Source organism: Prosopis cineraria, unplaced genomic scaffold, assembly GCF_029017545.1.
Source record: "Prosopis cineraria cultivar Desert tree isolate PC_DT_omini unplaced genomic scaffold, ASM2901754v1 PC2, whole genome shotgun sequence".
Classification (NCBI taxonomy): Eukaryota; Viridiplantae; Streptophyta; class Magnoliopsida; order Fabales; family Fabaceae; genus Prosopis; species Prosopis cineraria.
The window spans coordinates 27,753,991-27,773,369 of record NW_026555333.1 but is presented as its reverse complement, the minus strand read 5'-3'; the positions used below and the strand labels follow the sequence as shown (position 1 = coordinate 27,773,369).

Below are 19,379 nucleotides of genomic sequence, written 5' to 3'. Positions count from 1 at the left end.
TTTTACTATATATTTTTTTCAAATCTATCTTTGTTTTTTTTCTTTTTCTTTTGGTTGCCCCTAACTCTTTGAAAACAATGGAAATAATGGATGTAATAATGCAACAACAAAGGATAAAGAGTAATGGATAGAAAAATGATAATAGGCATCCACTCACTTGATCTAGGACATGAAATGAATATTAAAAAGATATATAAAAGTGTAACATGCATTCCTTGGAGAAAATAGGGTGAATATTTATTTTTAAGAATCAAACTAAAAGCTCAAAGTGGCTAACAAAGGATAATCAATAATATTGGATTGGCTATTTGGCTCTTGGCTATTTTTATGAATGCCATCTTTCATCTCCTATCAAACAAGTGCAAGACATGTGGTCTCAATTAAGAAGTGAAACAAATTCTAAAGGGTAACATCACTAAGAAATTAATCACATATAAGTGTTTGGCCTCTTCCATGAAAGGGTAATGTGCCACTCTAATCCATTAATTCAAGGTAAAAAAATGTTCACTCATACCTATTCAATCCTAAAAATTACCACATCTCAAGTATCAAAATATCCATTCAAGAGCTAGGTCATTAAATAACCTCAAACAAAACAAAACAAAGTAAAGCAAAAAAAATTTTAAATTTTTTCAAAATTTTTTTCCAAAAACCATACCAAGCCAAAACAAAATGTTTATTTCTCTCCCTCACACTTAAATTAGGCATTGTCCTCAATGTATGTATAGACTAGTGATAAAATAAGGTGAGATTAATAATGAATGTAGAACAAAAGTGTGGTGTAGAATTTTTTTTCCTAAACTAAAACACAAAATAAAGAAGTCAAATAAAGAAAATAAACTCTAATTTTCCTACTAGGTTCATCTCCCCTACACTTGAACTATACCTATCATTAAATATATCAATTAAAGCAAGGTAAAAGCTTAAGGTTGGAGAGATACAACCTTATCATGGTGGTTCAAAAAAATGTTGAGAGAAGTCCTCCTCCTTTTGAAGTGGTTCGGCCTCTTTGTAGAGCTTGCATAGGTGACCATTAATTTGCATGGTAGAACCCGTGCTTCATTCAAGAGTTGCAAAACCCCATAGGGAAACACCTTGGTCACTAGATATGGTCCCTTCCACTTAGACTTCAACTTGGCATGCTTATAAATAAACCTTGTTTAGAATAAGAGGACTTGATCTCCTTCTTAGAAATTTTTCCTTAAGATTAGCTTATCATGAAGGATCCTTGTTTTCTCCTTATAGATCCTAGAAGACTCATAGGCATCCAACCTAAGCTCCTCAAGTTCTTGTATTTGAAGAAATCTCTCCTTAGCTGAAAGATGGAAATCCAAGTTGAGTTTCTTGATAGCCCAGTAGGCCTTGTGCTCTATCTCCATAGGAAGGTGGCAAGCCTTTCCATACACTAATCAAAAAGGAGACATGCTAATGGGAGTCTTATAAGCGGTCCGATAAGCCCATAAAGCATCCTCCAAGTGTAAAGACCAATCCTTCCTGTTTATGTTCACCACCTTGGTTAGGATTTTATTGACTTCTCTATTTGATACTTCTGCTTGGCCATTAGTTTGGGGATGATATGGTGTAGAGATCTTGTGATGCACCCTATATTTAGCTAAGAGAGCTTTCATCATCTTGTTGCAAAAGTAGGATCCTTGGTCACTTACCAAGGCCTTAGGAACTCCATACCTACAAAAAATATTAGATTTGAGAAACTTTAAAATAATCTTAGCATCACAAGTTCTAGTAGGAATGGCTTCAATCCACTTTGAAACATAATCAACACCAAGTAATATGTACTCAAAACTAAAGGATGGTAGAAAGGGACCTATGAAGTCAATGCCCCAAACATAAAAAATCTCACAAAATAAAATGTGTTGTTGAGGCATTTCATGTCTCTTACCCCAACTACCAACCTTTTGACATTTCAAGCATGCTTTACAAAATTCACAAGAGTCTTTAAATAAGCTAGGCCAATACAATCCACAATCTAAAACCTTCCTAGCTGTCTTATTTAAGCTAAAATGACCACAACATACATGAGATTGAAAAAAAATCAAGAATAGAAGGCACATCAACATCATCAACACACCTCCTAATCACTTTATCACTATAAATCTTCCATATCAAAGGCGGTTTCCAAATGCAAAACCTAGACTCTCATTTCAATTTTTCAATGGCAAAACGTAAAGCATAGGGAGGCAAGACTCCATACTCAATAAAGTTAGCAAAAGATGCATACCATGGAGGCTTAGATGAAATGGCACACAATGCCTTATCAGGAAATGAATCCTAAGGAATAGCAGGGTTAGAGTTTACCATAGTAGCTTCTAAATGAGGTAGCCTAGATAAATGATTCGGTACTTGATTGTTAGAACAACTCCTATCCCTTATCTCCACATCAAATTCTTGCATCAATATTGCCTATCGAATCAAGCGAGGCTTAGAATCTGTCTTCTTAAACAAGTACCTCACAGTAGCATGGTTAGTGTACACAACAATTTTAGAGTTAAGAAGATATGATCTAAACTTATCAAGTGCAAAAATAATAGCAAACAACTCTTTCTCAGTTGTGGTATAATTAACCTAAGCTGAATCTAAGGTCCTAGATGCATAAGCAATCACATATGATAACTTGCCCTCTCTTTGACCAAGCATAGCTCCCACAGTAAAATTGGAAGTATCACATGACAACTCAAAAGGCAAAGACAAATTTGGGGCTTTAAGAATAAGAGGGGAAATGAGCATGCTTTTCAAAGTGTCAAAACTCCTTTTACAAGCATCATCAAAAACAAAATCAACATCTTTTTGTAAGAGTTTAGACATAGGCAAAGCAATTTCACTAAACCCCTTGATAAATCTCCTATAAAAGCCTACATGTCCCAAAAATGATCTTAAATCTTTCAAATAAATAGGATATGGCAAAGAAGCAATCACATCTACTTTAGCCTTATCCACCTCTATACCATCGAAAGAAATCAAATGGCCTAAAACAATGCCTTTATCTACCATGAAATATCATATCTCAAAGTTAAGCACAAGCTTCTTTTCAATACACTACTAAGTACTTTATCCAAAGAATGCAAGCATGAATCAAAGGACTCACCATACACAGTAAAATCATCCATAAAAACTTCCATGCAATTTTTAATAAAATCACAAAATATGGACATCATGCATCTTTGAAAAGTCCTAGGTGCATTGCAAAGACCAAAATGCATCCTCTTATAGGCAAATGTACCAAAGGGGCATGTAAAGGTGGTCTTATCTTGGTCACTAGGAGCTATGGGAATCTAAAAATACCCACTAAATCCATCTATGAAGCAATAATAAGACTTGGAAGCTAATCTCTCAAGCATTTGATCAATAAAAGGCAAAGGAAAATGGTCCTTCCTAGTAATATTATTGAGCTTCCTATTATCTATGCACACTTTCCAAGCATTTTGGACTCTAGTTAGGACAAGCTCTCCTTTCTCATTTTTTATCACAGTAATCCCCCCTTTCTTAGGTATAACTTAGGTTGGAGACACCCACTCACTGTTAGCTATAGGATAGATGATCCCATCACTAAGTAGCTTGACAACCTCTTTCTTTACCATATCTAAGATCAATAAGTTAAGTTTCCTTTATGGTTGCCTAATAGGCTTAGCATTATCCTCAAGAAAAATTTTATGTGTGCACACAATAAGGTCAATACCAGGAATGTCAGCCACAGTCCAACCAAAAGCATGTTGTTTTTTCTTAACATATCAAGCAATGCATTTTTCTTCCTCAAGAGATAAGGAATTAGAAATTATTACCGAAGGCTTCTCATTCTCAATAAGATATACATACTTAAGATTGGATGGTAAAGGCTTCAACTCCAAGGTAGGTGGCTCTACATAAGAGGGAAGAGCTTCTTCAAGTCTAATTTGGTAGAATATTCCATGGTACTCTCTTGTCTTTTAGGCTTCTCACTTGTTTTTGATTGCTCCTTTTCTTTCTTCACAGCCTCCCCCTTTTCTTGCAACTTGTCCTCAAGTGCTTGGACATAAGCCATGGCCTCTATATGTGAAAGTGCAGAATTTTCCTCCAATAGCTTAGGAATCTTAAGAACATCAAGCTCGAGTGGAGAAAAACTCATAAATTTAGCCTCAATAGCTTTAAACAAATTATAAGAAGAAGTAGTTGCATCATTCAAGCATGCATCAATCTCTAAACAAATAAGACAATTACATCTATCAATACATGTAGTAGTAACAAGAGACAAATCATCATCAACATGTGAGAAAGAATCAAGCATGTGAGACTCACAAGCATCATGAAGCAATAACTCAATGAACCTTACACCTAACAGAGAATAATCCTCAAAAGGATGTTTCATTGCTTCATATATATTAAAATAACATGATCCTCTCCACATTTCAAAATCAAACTACCCTTTCCCATGTCGATCAATGTACGGGCAATCCTTATAAATAGCCTTCCTAAAATCAAAATATTATCCCCACTCCCTTCTTTAGACATATCAAGTACATAGAAATCCACAGGAAATAATAGACCTTTAAAACAAACCAACAAGTCTTCTATTACTCTATGTGGTCTTCTAATACTTCTATCCGCTAATTGGCATATCATAAGTGTCTTATGCATGCAATCAAAACTTAAGGCATGATAAATTAATGGCTGCACCTAAGTCTATCAATGCATGAGAAAAATCTGTGTTGCCAATATTGCGTGGAATTGTGAAGGAACCAGGGTCCTCACATTTTATAAGGAGTTGAGGCTTCATAATAGTACTCACAGATGAGGGTAATTGTACCCTTGTATTAGGCCTAAATTTTCTTTTATTTGTACAAAAATCTTTCAAAAATTTGGCATATTTAGAAAAGTTCTTAACTACATCCATCAAGGGTACATTAACATGAATCTTGTGGAAGAAATCATATACCTCATGATCAAATTGTCCCTTTACTTGCTTAGGGACCATTTGTGCTTGTGGAAAAGGAAGCTTCTTCACAATCTCTTGAATTTTCTTTCCTTCTTCCTTCCTTGAACTCTCCTTTCTTGTTTCACTTTGCTCGGCCTCTCTCTCTTTTTCCTTGCTAAACAACTCGGCCATAGTCCACTTTTCTACCTTAGATGGTGGTTACTCACATATGATCTCCTCAATGTTCTCATCCTCATCATCCCTACAAAAAGATGCATCATTGGGAGCAAAAGAAGAATTAGAAACATTAACATCAATTGAAGAATTTAAAGAGGGCTAGTCAGCCTTCCCTTGTCTTTTGTCTTCTTACACCCTTTCTCCCAACTCCTTACCACTCCTCAATGTGATAGCATTAAGATTAACTTTAGGATTAGCAACAGTATTGGATGGTAATGTAGAGGTTTGAGCATTAGCTACACTTAATTGGTTAGTAAGCATATTTATTTGACAAGTAAGGGCATCAATTTTAGAGTTCATGTTCTCATACTTATTACCCATACTCTCTACTTTGTTCCTTAAGCCATCATACATGTTATTTTACAAGGAATTCATTTCAATCAATTGCTTGCATAACACACTCACATCATTAGAAGAGTTAGAATTAGAAGAACTCTCAAGCCTTCTATCACTATAAGAATTAGAAGAAGGTACAAGAGAATTACCACTTAGATTATAGCTTTGAGAAGAGCTACCTTGAGACAAATAAGGTGGAGGGTCACGGCCAAAGGTGTTTTCATAGGATTTTCTTTATTGATTGTCTTGTAAAGCCACATTTGGATTTGAATAGGAGAAATTAGGATGGTCTCTCCATGAAGGGTCGTAAGTATTAGAATAATCTCCTTGCCCTTGCCTCCCACCATAGGATTGTTTCCCATTGTAGATAGCATTTACTTGTTCAAACTTAATAGGACAATTGCTTTCTACATGCATAGGTGAGTACAAAAAGTACAAGAATAAGGGACAAGTGCTTGAAAAGTACTTACATTACTCACTTGAGATATTTGTGGAGCTAACATTCTCCCAATCTTGGCAGCTAGCAAGTCCACATATGAATCATTAAGAATTGAGGAACATACCATATTCACATTTCTCTTCTCCTTTATAGAGTATTGAGCACCACTTAAAGCCCTCTTGTCAATTAGTTCCCAAGCTTTTAAGGAAGTGAGATCAATTAAGCATCCACCACTAGCGACTTTAATGTTAACTTTGTATCTTCAAATCAAACCGTCATATAGAAATAGTAGACTAAATTCTCACTAGAAATGTGATGGTTTGGGCATTTAGCCAAAAGACATTGGAATCTAGTCCAATACTCATAGAGATTCTCATCTTCTCCTTGTTGGACCCCATAGATTTACTTCCTCAAATTGGTGACCTTGAAATTTGGAAAGAATTTATGTAAGAAGAGTCTTCTTAGCTTAGCCCATGTGCTTACTTTCACATAAGAAGGGTAGTTGAAATACCACTCCTTTGCTAAACCTTCAAGAGAAAATACAAAAGCCTTAGCTTGGACATCATCAACATTTACATGTATAGGCTTCATAGTATCACAAACCAATAGCAAAGTATGCAAAAACCTATGGCAATCCTCTCCCGGTAACACATGAAATTTAGGCAATGTATTAATCAAAGAGGGTTTAATTTCAAATTGAACATTAGTAGGAGGAACATACAAGTCATAAGGATTGTCATGCCAATTAGGTTGAGTTAATTGCCTAATGCTCCTCTCCTCTCTAGGATTATGCAAGCCTTCAAATTTATTATTAACATGGCCATCATTATGTAAATTCTCATTCTCATTCCCATAGCCCTCATTATACACATGCTCATGTCCTAAGATACCTTCCATTGTTGAAATATAAACCAAATGAGAATCAAGAATAGGTTGTGATCTTCTCAATCTAGAAATAGTCCTTTCAATTTCTAGATCTAATTCAACAAAAGAGATATGTTTTCTTCAGGTCATGCAATAATGAAGCTCAAGAAAATTAAGAACAAAGAATAAGCTAAACTAAAATGCAAATCAACAAGAAACAATTCAAAACACACAAAAGCAAGAGAAATAATTTTTTTTCTTTTTTTTTCCTAATAAACTCAATAGCAAAAAAATGAAAAAAAAATTAAAAACAACACCAAACAAGTAGAAAAAGGGTTAGAAATGCTCAATCATGAAGCTTTTGGCAATTCTGGAATTCGCATAGTAGGCTCTCTAAAGATAGTGAACTTGTGAATTTTCTAGTAGCCAATCCACACGATAAATTCCCCTACAAATTTTATGAGAAACACAAGAGATATACAGAAAAATTATATAAAACTTTTGAATTTAAAATCCTTCCCAATCGTTCCCATAATGTTTCACAAGTTTGTCCTCAGGTTTGGAGAAACAGGATTTCTTCCATAAGACCTTCAGAGCTTCTAACGAACTTTCAGATAGGAAAATGGAAAAATAAAGAAAATCCTAAACACAAGAAACAAGCTAAGATAGTGATAAGAAAAATGAGACTGGAATCAATCCATTTGGACACAGAGAAGGAGATATGCCAACTCAAATTTGAAACAAGATTTTGGAAATCCTCTATAAAGGTTCCCTGGACCTTGTTAGCTTGTAAAATTTCCACAGGACACTTCCCACATCCAAAATTGACCAAACCAATTGTAAAATGAAGTTAAGATATAAAGATTTCAATGAAATAAAATTTCAAGTTCAAATTCTCTTAGACTCGTTCCCAGTTAATTTTTCAATTTCACATAGAGACACTAGAAACAGAGTATTTTTAGCTCTACACCAAACCAACGAAAATTGCACTAATTTTTTCTTTCTTTTCTCTAAAATAGAATAAAAACACTTAAAACACACAAAAACACTAAGAAAAAAACAAAACACAAATATTTATAATTTTTCACAAAATTTTCTAGGAACATTAGAAATGTAAATTAAGCACTAAACAACCTTAGAATTAAACCTAAACCATTCCCCAACAATGGTGCCAAAATTTTGATAGGGAAATTAGTCGCTTGTCCTCAAAATTAAACTCAATCTAACCCTAATGCAATATAAGGCTAACCCTAGGTCATCTTCTAAGGAATGGTTTTAAGTCTAATTGAAAGTTATCTAGTGAAATAAATCAACCAAAGTTTACAAGAATTTAGTTACCTAGCTAAACATCTAAACCAATTACCTAATGTGCAAGTAATTAAAATGCTAGTGAAAGTGAGTGAAATGAACTTTCCTTTTCACAATAATGGAACCGTAGAGATTTGTTGATTTTGGACTCATTATCTTCCCATGATTAGGCTAAATTTAGCTTCCCTTTCCTCTTGACTAAAGCTCTCATGACTTAAGAAAATTATCCTAAGCCAATTAACCTAATTAGCTAACTTTCCTAGGTCTTAGATTAAAGTCCTTATTCCAATTAATCAATTGGTGAAGAAATTAGCCAAGTGATTCACTCAAAATCTCATCTCAACAACCAAGGTCAAAACAACAATGTGAGCAACCACAAGATTATGTCAAGCTACTCAACAACACAAGCATTAACACCACAAGATTATGCAATATTAACACAAGAAATTCACTAATTGAAAAACACAAGATTATGTGCCAAACAAAGAGTGGCAAAATTCAGTCATGGCTGTCCAAGGAAGAAATTAAATGAAACAATCCTCTCTCTTTACATCAACATCAAATTCAAATTAGAATTTATAAGCTAAGATGATTAAACCCTAGATTAAGGAATCTAACCATCTAGTAAAAAGAGAAGAGGATAGGAAACAAAAGAACTTAGCCAATTTAAAGCTCAAGACTCATCCTCCATCTTCATCTCTCTAGGATTCCATAAAGAGACTTAGCCAATCTTCATCTTTAAGAACCCTAGTGATTGCTTGTGAAGGCCAAACTCCATAGCTCTTGAATGATGGAAATGAGCTTCAATCCTTGTGAAAATGGAAGGGATGGAATGAAAAGGAAGAGAGGAGAAGAATGATATGAGTTTTTTGGAGGTTTGGTGGCTGAAAATGGAGGTTAGGGTGCTGGAAAATGAAGAACAAAAGAGAGAAAATGGAGAACATTATGAACAAGGGAGAGAAAATGTGGAAGATAAATGAGATGAGTGTTGGATCTGAAAATGAGGTGTATGGATGTGCTCCTAAATGTTTCCCATCAGCTAAAGCTTAATTAAAAAAAAGGAAAAGAAATTAAAATGGAAATGGGAACCTTGTCACACTTGCAAGGTGGCAACCTTTTATTAGTTGTTAGATGATTATAATGTGTGTATAATTTTTCATGTGTCATCCACATTTTCAAGCTGATTTAATCCCCAAATAAAGTCTAATTCACATGCAAACCATTATATTTGACTTCAAGAAGTGTTGGCCTCAATTGCCCAATTGATGCACAAGTCACAAGCCACCTATGTCACATAAATCACATAATTCAATTAAATGGCATGTGATATAACAAAATCTAGTTAATGTTAAGAATTAAATTCATAATTAGAAGGGATAATTTATTAAATTAACTAAGTTTTAGGCTGTAAAAAATTATATAAAAATTTTCACACAAAGGCAAACTGAAAACTAGGTCAAACTAAAACACTTAAGAAAGTATTGACCTTTTATTTAATTACTCCCAAGCTAAAATGAATTTTAAAAATATAATTTTACCACTCATCAAATGGACATAAAATTCACTTTTTTAATTTTTCTTGTACCTTTTCTCAAAAGTTCATTTTTTAGACCAAAATGCCCCTCGCGCACTGAACCTAGAAACTTAAGCAAAATTCCAAATCTAATGCAATGAGTACACTTGAAGGTGATAAATAATTAATAAAAGGATCTTAATTGACAAATAAAAGTGGGTAACAAATGTATTTTATTAGAGATAGTCATACCGGATCAATTACCAAAAACTTGCTAAAGTATGCTTGAGACATATGCAAAATTTTTCATTGATTCTACGGTGCTTATCAGCTTTAACTAAAGCATGTACCATATAGAATAACACAATATGAATAGGGTTGAACTGGTCTACAATGTCCTCAATCATGTTTTGATCAGCCAAAACATGGTCCACTTTTATATAAGGTTCATATTATTTGCATGACCTGATACTATGTTTAAGCTTAATATAATAATTTGTTTATTTTTTATTTAGGTTCCTATGTGAAAATTTTATCGTCCAAGTGATCATGCATTAAAGTTTGTCTTTGTCTGTCCTTATGATGTCTTTTAAGCTCAAGCAATAGCGAATTACTTCGAGGTAAAGAACCCTATTGTGGGAATATCATTTCTAGTACCTTGTGTGCAAGGGTGAGTTCAATGGTATTCTAATTAATTTAATTTATCTTGTCATTTTAAATTTCATGACATGTACTTTTAAATTGTTTTAGAACCACTAGATGTAGATTGAAATTATGCTAGCTTGTGTTAAAACTGTAAAGTTTTACTACCTAAATTCTACTAGTGAGCAATCAGATAATAGACCTGACATGATGGAATTATTTAATATTTTAGTTTATATTTTAATTAACTTTTATATATTTTTATCATTTTAAATTTCCAACTTCAACTTATTTTCTTTCTTATCAAGGATGTGGTGCTTTATCACACCTAACAGAACTTTCCTGTAACATTAAGGTATAAGTCATATGATCTAGTCTACTTAATTGGAAGATAATAAAGGTACTAATTGCTACTAATTTTAATAATAAATACTAATTCTCTAATTAATTCAATAACATGTTTATTGGTCTTTCTATGCAGTGCCCATGACAAATAGGATACAGTGAGGATTGTGGATATTGAATGATGAGGTTTCTTAAAGACATCATCACTCATGAAATAACTCTAATCCCTACTATGGTGTATATGCTATTCAAATTCAATTATATGTGATTATGAATTTTAATTTGTTGAAGTAATTAATTAACTTTGTTGTCACATTACATTATTGCAGTATTATCCTGATTCATACTATGAAAAATTTGGGGACCGTCACATCAATAAAGTCTTTAAGGAATGATGTAAGTACATTTTCCAACTACCAAAAATAAGTAAGCTAGAGTTTTTCTCATTTAAATTTTAATTTGGAATAATTTGTTTTCTTACTTAGTATTGTATTTAGCAATTGTATAACAAAAAATTGTTAGTTTAGAATAATTGCTTTCAATTTAGTATAATTTTGGATTAGACTAGACTGATCATTGTATTTATATTGTACTGTTACAAGGGGTTGTAAGAAATGCAGCATCCCTATTGTAAAATTTTTTTCAATATATTAGATGGTTATTGACAAAAACTGTCTAATATAAGCCATATATGAGACAGTACCGTCAATATATGCATTATATTGGACGGTTCTATGGTTAATCATCTAATATATCCTTCCCTATTACCACCTCTTTTGACAACATAATAGACAAGTCCTTAAACCATCTAATATTTTAATATTGGAGGGTTGCAACAACCATCTAATATTTTTTTCACCAATATATGACGATGTCTTATTAGACGGTTCATAGTAATCCAATATAGGCAAAAAAACTATTCAATATTACTTTTTTTATAATAGTGTGGATATCACATGAGAAAATACTGCATGTTTGAAATTCATGCAAAAAAGCTATTATGACAGCATTTTTGCTATTATGGACATGTGCACCACAGTGCATAGTGAGTATGCTGCAACACATGACATAAAGGTGTGGGTTTGGTTTTTGTGTCACATGTCGTGCCATATAGTCCTTTTTAGGTGAAAATGATTATTTTGCCTCTATTTTCTCATATATAGTATTTTATGAATTTGTAAATGTTTTCATTGTGTATAAATATATATATATTTGGGTAGTTTATATTGTTCAAAAAAGATTTGTAAGGTCCCAACTATTTTTGAAGGATTAATTTCTATATTTTTAATAATTTGTGTTTTATGTTAATGTAAAAGTTTAAGGGCTTCTAGTTACCATTATGTGTTATAGTGAGGTAATTTTAGGGGGAATATTACAATTTGGTATTAGTTTCTCCCATTTTAAGATTTGGTCTGTCTGACTTGTTTGATGAATTCATTATTAGTCTTTGGCAAATTATATTCATTCATTACACAACTCTCTCCCTTATCCTTTACATTCTCAGTCTTTGGCAACTTATATTCATTCATTGCACAATTCTTTCCTTTTTGCTAACACTAACCCTTTATTCTTATCCTTTGCATCTTCATGAAGCGAGAAAATGGTGAGACGTACTCAGGCTGTTGGTAACCTAGTGGTTAATGATAATGAGAAAGTATCGAAGGATCAATCAGGATAAAGGCAATTAAGGGACAAAGAGAATGCCAGGTGATAAAATGCAATTTTATATAATTTTTATCCCTTTCATTTAGACTTTTAAATATTTATTTGAGGCTAATTGAGTTTAATTGAATATTTTTTAATTTTATTAGCCAATCTTCAACTTTTGAATTTGAACCAACTAAATCTTGAATTTTAAAATATAAATTATATCTTTCATACTTTTGCATATTTGTTATTTTATTTTTATTTTATTTGTGTAGATTTTCTAAATTTAGTTTAGAAGATATTGATGAAGATTATTTTAGATAGAAGAATATGGGTACACTTAAAGATCAAAGCAAGAATCAAATTGCAAAAACTTTGTTTTGGATTTTTTAATATAGTGTTCAATTAACATTATTAAGGGTAGTTTTGTCATTTGATTAAATTATTAATTTTTATCTATAAAGAGATGCTGTAAAGGAAGCACCTCATGATTGGCCATGTAAAACAAAACAAAAAAAGAATTCACTTTGGAATGAATAAATAGAAAGCACAATATGGATTTTTTGGATAGAGGAATTAAAGGGGAGAGGAGTAGACAACATATGCTATTCATTATTCCTCTTTGTCTTTCTTTCAATTTCCTTGAGCAATGGCTTCTTATGCAGAGTGCTGTTTGATTTTTAGTTCTATGGAGAGCTAATTTTATTAGTGTGATCAATTACAAACCATGATCCCAAACTCTAATTAAAGTCTTTGATATTTAGAAAAAAATTTATTTTATATTTATTCTAAATTACTCATCTTGTCTCCACCCCTAAATTTTATGCTTTAATTGCTATTGCTAATTAAAGTAGCTTTATTACATAATTTTTGAGTTATATATTTTGATAGGGGATGCAGAATTAGAATCGTGCTAGTTTAGGGACAGAACTCTAAATCACAACAAAAACACAATAACAAAAAGAAAGGAACGAAATTTATAACGAAAATAAAGAAAGAAAAGAAATAAACAATAGGATAATAATCAAGGAGAAGATTCTCTAGAGCATCTACCTTTAGAAACTTCAACCTTCGAAGACACCACAAGAGTTGGTCACGCTCTTGATCATGTTTGTTTCTCACACGGGATGCCACCACAAAGCACTAAGGCTTATGAGAGTTATAAATTATAAAATGAATAATTTCATTTAAGTTCTCTTTTTTCTTTGCAAGAGGGAGCGTTCTTAATTTATATAGGCTCATAAAGAAGACTATTTCCTAAAATTAAAACCCTAATTTCCTAATACTAAAAGAAGAAAGAAAATAATATAAAATAAATATTCAGCCACATAATTTAGAAGATGTGATCCTAAAATTATGGGATTACAAAACTTAAAAGTTAAAATATTATAATTAATCTTAATGTTTGATTAGACTTAAAATAGAAAACTATGATTAGTCTTACTCCTTAAGAAAGGGAGTTAAATGAAAGGACCATTAAAATAGGAAACAATTTAGGAGACAATCAAGGGATCATAAAGGATTTAAAATCACGCCACCTTTGACTGCACTAGGGTTTCATGACTCCTTGCTTGCAAGAGGCTCAACTTATAGTCTTCCTTGTATTGGGCTAGGGTTTGCATTTCTTGGGCTTGAGTCTTCATGGATTTAGATCTTAAACACATTATACATACTTAGAGGCTCTTCTTTAGGCTTGAGAAGAGTGCCATAATGATCTCCAAGCTCTTGGAGTTCTTGTACAAGACTAAACAAGCCTTACTTCATGGCTTTAATTTAGGCTTCTATCATTGGACCTCTAATATATTGTAAAGGGTCTTTAGGTATGTTGGATTGGAAGTATTGGGCTCCTTACTCCTTTCCTTGTACTCCTCCCATGTCACCATGCTCATGATTACTATCCTCAAGCTTCGTTGCCATTAATGTCATGTCATCTGTGCCATGGGGTCCATCATTCCCTTCTAGTTAGAAAGGATTCATCCTTGAATCTATAGAATGATATAAAGATAGATCAGAAACATTAAATGTGGTAGTAACATTTCCATAAGAGCTAGGAAAATCAATCTTGTAAGCATTATCATTAATTTTTTCCAAAACTTAGAAAGGTCCATCTCTTTAAGTTTGAAGTTTAGACTTCCTTTGATTAGGAAATCTCTCTTTTCTTAAATGTAACCAAGCCCAATCTCTAGGCTCAAAGATCACATGTCTCTTGCCTTTATTAGCTTGGTTGGCATATTGCTCATTCTTTCGCTCTATGTTTGTGATAGAACACATTTGTTACCCACTTTTATTTGTCAATTAGGACCATTTTATTAATGATTTATCACCTTCAAGTGCACACATTGCATTAGATTTGGAACTTTGCCTAAGTTTCTAAGATCAGTGCACTAGGGGCATTTTGGTCCAAAAAATGAACTTTTGAGAAAATGTACAAGAAAAATTGACAAAGTGCATTTTATGTCCAGTTGATGAATGGTGAAATTATATTTTTAAAATTCATTTTAGTTTGGGAGTAATTAAATAAAAAAGTCAACACTTTCTTAAGTGTCTTAGTTTGTCCTAGTTTTTGGTTTGCCTTTGTGTGAAAATTTTTATATAATTTTGTGCAGCCTAAAACTTGGTTAATTTAATAAATTCTCCCTTCTAATTATGAATTTAATTCTGGACATGAATTAGATTTTATTATATCATATGCTATTTAATTGAATTATGTGATTTATGTGACATAGGTGGCATGTGACTTGTGCATCAATTGGGCAATTGAGGTCAACACTCCTTGAGGACAATGGCTGATGGTTTGCACGTGAATTATGATTATTTTGAGGGATTAGATCAGCTAAAATGATGTGGATGACACATGGGAAATTAGGCACACATTGGAATCATCTACAAACCAATAGGAAGTTGCCACCTTGCAAGTGTGACAAGGCTCCCATTTACATTTTAATTTCTTTTTCCTTATTTTAATTAAGCTTCAGCTGATGGGAGACACCAAGGAGCACGCCATTTTAAGTCCCAAATGGGATCCAACACATATCTCATTCATCTTCCACATTCTCTCTCTCTTGTTCATAGTGTTCTTCATTTTCTCTCTTTTGTTCTTCATTTTCCAGCACCCTAACCTCCATTTTCAGCCACCAAACCTCCACAAAACTCATACCATTCTTCTCCTCTCTTCATTTTCGTTCCATCCCTTCCATTTTCACAAGGATTGAAGCTCATTTCCATCATTCAAGAGCTATGGAGTTTGGCCTTCACAAGCAATCACTAGGGTTCTTGAAGATGAAGATTGGCTAAGTTTTTTTGTGGAATCCTAGAGAGATGAAGATGGAGGATGAGTCTTGAGCTTCAAATTGGCTAAGTTCTTTTGTTTCCTATCCTCTTCTCTTTTTACTAGATGGTTAGATTCCTTAATCTAGGGTCTAATCATCTTAGCTTATAAATTCTAATTTGAATTTGATGTTGATGTAAAGAGAGAGGATTGTTTCATTTAATTTCTTCCTTGGACAGCCATGACTGAATTTTGCCACTCTTTGTTTGGCACATAATCTTGTGTTTTTCAATTAGTGAATTTCTTGTGTTAATATTGCATAATCTTGTGGTGTTAATGCTTGTGTTGTTGATATGCTTGTGGTGTTAATGCTTGTATTGTTGAGTAGCTTGACATAATCTTGTGGTGTTAATGCTTGTGTTGTTGAGTAGCTTGACATAATCTTGTGGTTGCTCAATTTATGTGTTTGACCATGGCTGTTGAGAGAGGATTTTGAGTGAATCACTTGGCTAATGTCTTCACCAATTGGTTAATTGAACTAGGGACTTTAATCTAAGACCTAGGGAGGTTAGCTAATTAGGTTAATTGGCTTAGGATAATTTTCTTAAGTCATGACAGCTTTAGTCAAGAGGAAAGGGAAGCTAAACTTAGCCTAATCATGAGAAGATAATGAGTCCAAAATCAACTAATCTCTAGGGTTCCATTATTGTAAAAAGGGAAGTTCATTTCACTCACTTTCACTAGCATTTTAATTACTTGCATATTAGGTAATTAGTTTAGATAATTAGCTAGATAACTAAATTCCTACAAACTTTGGTTGATTTATTTCACTAGATAACTTTCAATTAGACTTAAAACCATTCCTTGGGAGATGACCTAGGGTTGGCCCTATATTGCATTAGGGTTAGCTTTAGTGTAATTTTGAGGATAAGCGACTAATTTCCTATCAAAATTTTGGCGCCGTTGCCGGGGAATGGTTTAAGTTTAATTCTAAGGTTGTTTAGTACTTAATTTACATTTTTAGTGTTCCTGGAAAATTTTTGAAAAATTATAAAAAAAATTTTTTGTGTCTTGTTTAGTGTTTTTTGTGTGTTTTGAGTGTTTTTATTCTGTTTTGAAAAAGAAAAAAAAATTTAGTGCAATTTTCGTTGGTTTGGTGTAGAGCTGAAAATACTCTGTTTCTAGTGTCTCTGTCTGAAATTGAAAAATTAACTGGGAATGAGTCTGAGGGAATTTGAACGTGGAATTTATTTCATTGAAAGCTCTATATCCTAGCTTCACTTTAAAATTGGTTTGGTCAATTTTGGACGTGGGAAGTGTCCTGTGGAAATTTTACAATCTAACAAGGTCCAGGGAGCCATTACAGAGGATTCCCAAAACCCTGTTTCAACTTTGAGTTAGCATATCTTCCTCTTTGTGCGTTCAAATTGATTGATTCCAGTTTCATTTTTCTTATCGCTGTCTTATCTTTGTTTCTTGTGTTTAGGATTTTCTTCAATTTTTCCATTTTCCTATTTGAAAGTTTGTTAGAAGCTCTGAAGGTCTTCTGGACGAAATCCTGTTTCTCCAGACTTGAGGACCAACTTGTGAAAAATTCTGGGAACGATTGGGAAGGATTTTTAATCTAAAAGTTTTATATAATTTTCCTGTATATCTCTTGTGTTTCTCATAAAAGTTTCAGGGGAATTTATCATGTGGATTTGCTGATAGAAAATTCACAAGTTCACTGTCTCCAGAGAGCCTACTGTGCGAATTCCAGAATTGCCAAAGCTTCTTGATTGAGCATTTCTAACTCTCTTTCTACTTGTTTGGTGTTATTTTTTTTTCATTTTGTTGCTATTGAGTTTAATAAAAAAAATAAAAAAAATTATTTCTCTTGCTTTTGTGTGTTTTGAATTGTTTCATGTTGATTTGCATTTTAGTTTAGTTGTTCTTTGTTCTTAATTTTCTTGAGCTTGATTAGTGCATGACCCGAAGAAAACATACCTCTTTTGTTGAATTAGATCCAGAAATTGAAAGAACTATTTCTAGATTGAGAAGATCACAACCTATTCTTGATTCTCATTTGGTTTGTAATTCAACAATGGAAGGTATCTTAGGACATGAGCATGTGCATAATGAGGGCCATGGGAATGGGAATGAGAATTTGCATGATGATGGCCATGTTAATAATGAATTTGAAGGCTTGCATAACCCTAGAGAGGAGAGGAGCATTAGGCAATTAACTCAACCTAATTGGCATGATAATCCTTATGGCTTATATGTTCCTCCTACTAATGTTCAATTTGAAATTAAATCCTCCTTGATTAATGCATTGCCTAAATTTCATGGGTTACCAGGAGAGGATTGTCATAGGTTTTTGCATACTTTCCTATTGGTTTGTGATACTATGAAGCCTATGCATGTAAATGTTGATGATGTTCAAGCTAAGGCTTTTGTATTTTCTCTTGAAGGTTTAGCAAAGGAATGGTATTTCAACTACCCTTCTTATGTGAAAGTGAGCACATGGGCTGAGCTAAGAAGACTCTTCTTAGATAAATTCTTTCCAAATTCCAAGGTCACCAATTTGAGAAAGCAAATCTATGGGGTCCAACAAGGAGAGGATGAGAGTCTCTATGAGTATTGGACTAGATTCCAAGGCCTTTTGGCTAAATGCCCACACCATCAAATTTCTAGTGAGAATTTAGTCCAATATTTCTATGAGGGCTTGATTCCAAGAGACAAAGTTAACATTGATGCCGCTAGTGGTGGATGCTTGATTGACCTCACTTCCTTAAAGGCTTGGGAACTAATTGACAAGATGGCTTCAAGTGGTGCTCAATACTCTACAAGGGAAAAGAGAAATGTGAATATGGTAGGTTCCTCAGTTCTTAATGATTCATATGTGGACTTGCTAGCTGCCAAGATTGGGAGAATGTTGGCTCCACAAATATCTCAAGTGAGCAATGTAAGTACTTCTCAAGCACTTGTCCCTTATTCTTGTACTTTTTGTGACTCACCTATGCATGTAGAAAGCAATTGTCCTATTAAGTTTGAACAAGTAAATGCTATCTACAATGGAAAACAATCCTATGGTGGGAGGCAAGGGCAAGGAGCTTATTCTAATACTTACAACCCTTCATGGAGAGACCATCCTAATTTCTCCTATTCAAATCCAAATGTGGCTTTACAAGACAATCAACAAAGAGGATCCTATCAAAACACCTTTGGCCGTGACCCTCCACCTCATTTGTCTCAAGGTAGCTCTTCTCAAAGCTACAATCCAAGTGGTAATTCTCTTACACCTTCTTCTAATTCTTATAGTGATAGGAGGCTTGTTCCAATTGAGAGTTCTTCTAATTCGAACTCTTCTAATGATGTGAATGTGTTACGTAAGCAGTTGATTGAAATGAACTCTTTGTATAAAAACATGTATGATGGCTTAGGGAACAAGGTAGAGAGTATGGGTAACAAGTGTGAGAACATGAACTCTAAAATTGATGCCCTTACTTCTCAAATGAATATGCTTGCTAACCAATTAAGTGCAGCCAATGCTCAAGCCTCTACATTACCATCCAACACCGTTGCTAATCCTAAAGCTAATCTTAATGCTATCACATTGAGGAGTGGCAAGGAGTTGGGAGAAAGAGTACAAGAAGACAAAAGACAAGGGAAGGCCGAGAAGCCCTCTTTAAATTCTTCAATTGATGTTAATGTTTCTAGTTCTTCTTTTGCTCCTAATGATGCATCTTTTTGTAGAGATGATGAGGATGAAAACATTGAGGAGATCATATGTGAGCAACCACCATCTAAGGTGGAAAAGGGGACTATGGCCGAGTTGTTTAGTAAGGAAAAAGAGGGAGAGGCCGAGCAAAGTGAAACAAGAAAGGAGAGT

General features: G+C 33.5%; 1 non-coding gene across 1 annotated transcript; it reads right to left on the bottom strand.

Annotated features, from left to right (window-relative positions):
• Positions 1-18,068: 18,068 nt before the first annotated feature.
• Positions 18,069-18,175, bottom strand: LOC129304294 (small nucleolar RNA R71). The gene has a single exon (XR_008591660.1). It is a non-coding gene; the product is annotated as a small nucleolar RNA R71 (small nucleolar RNA).
• Between the last annotated feature and the right edge of the window lie 1,204 nt (positions 18,176-19,379).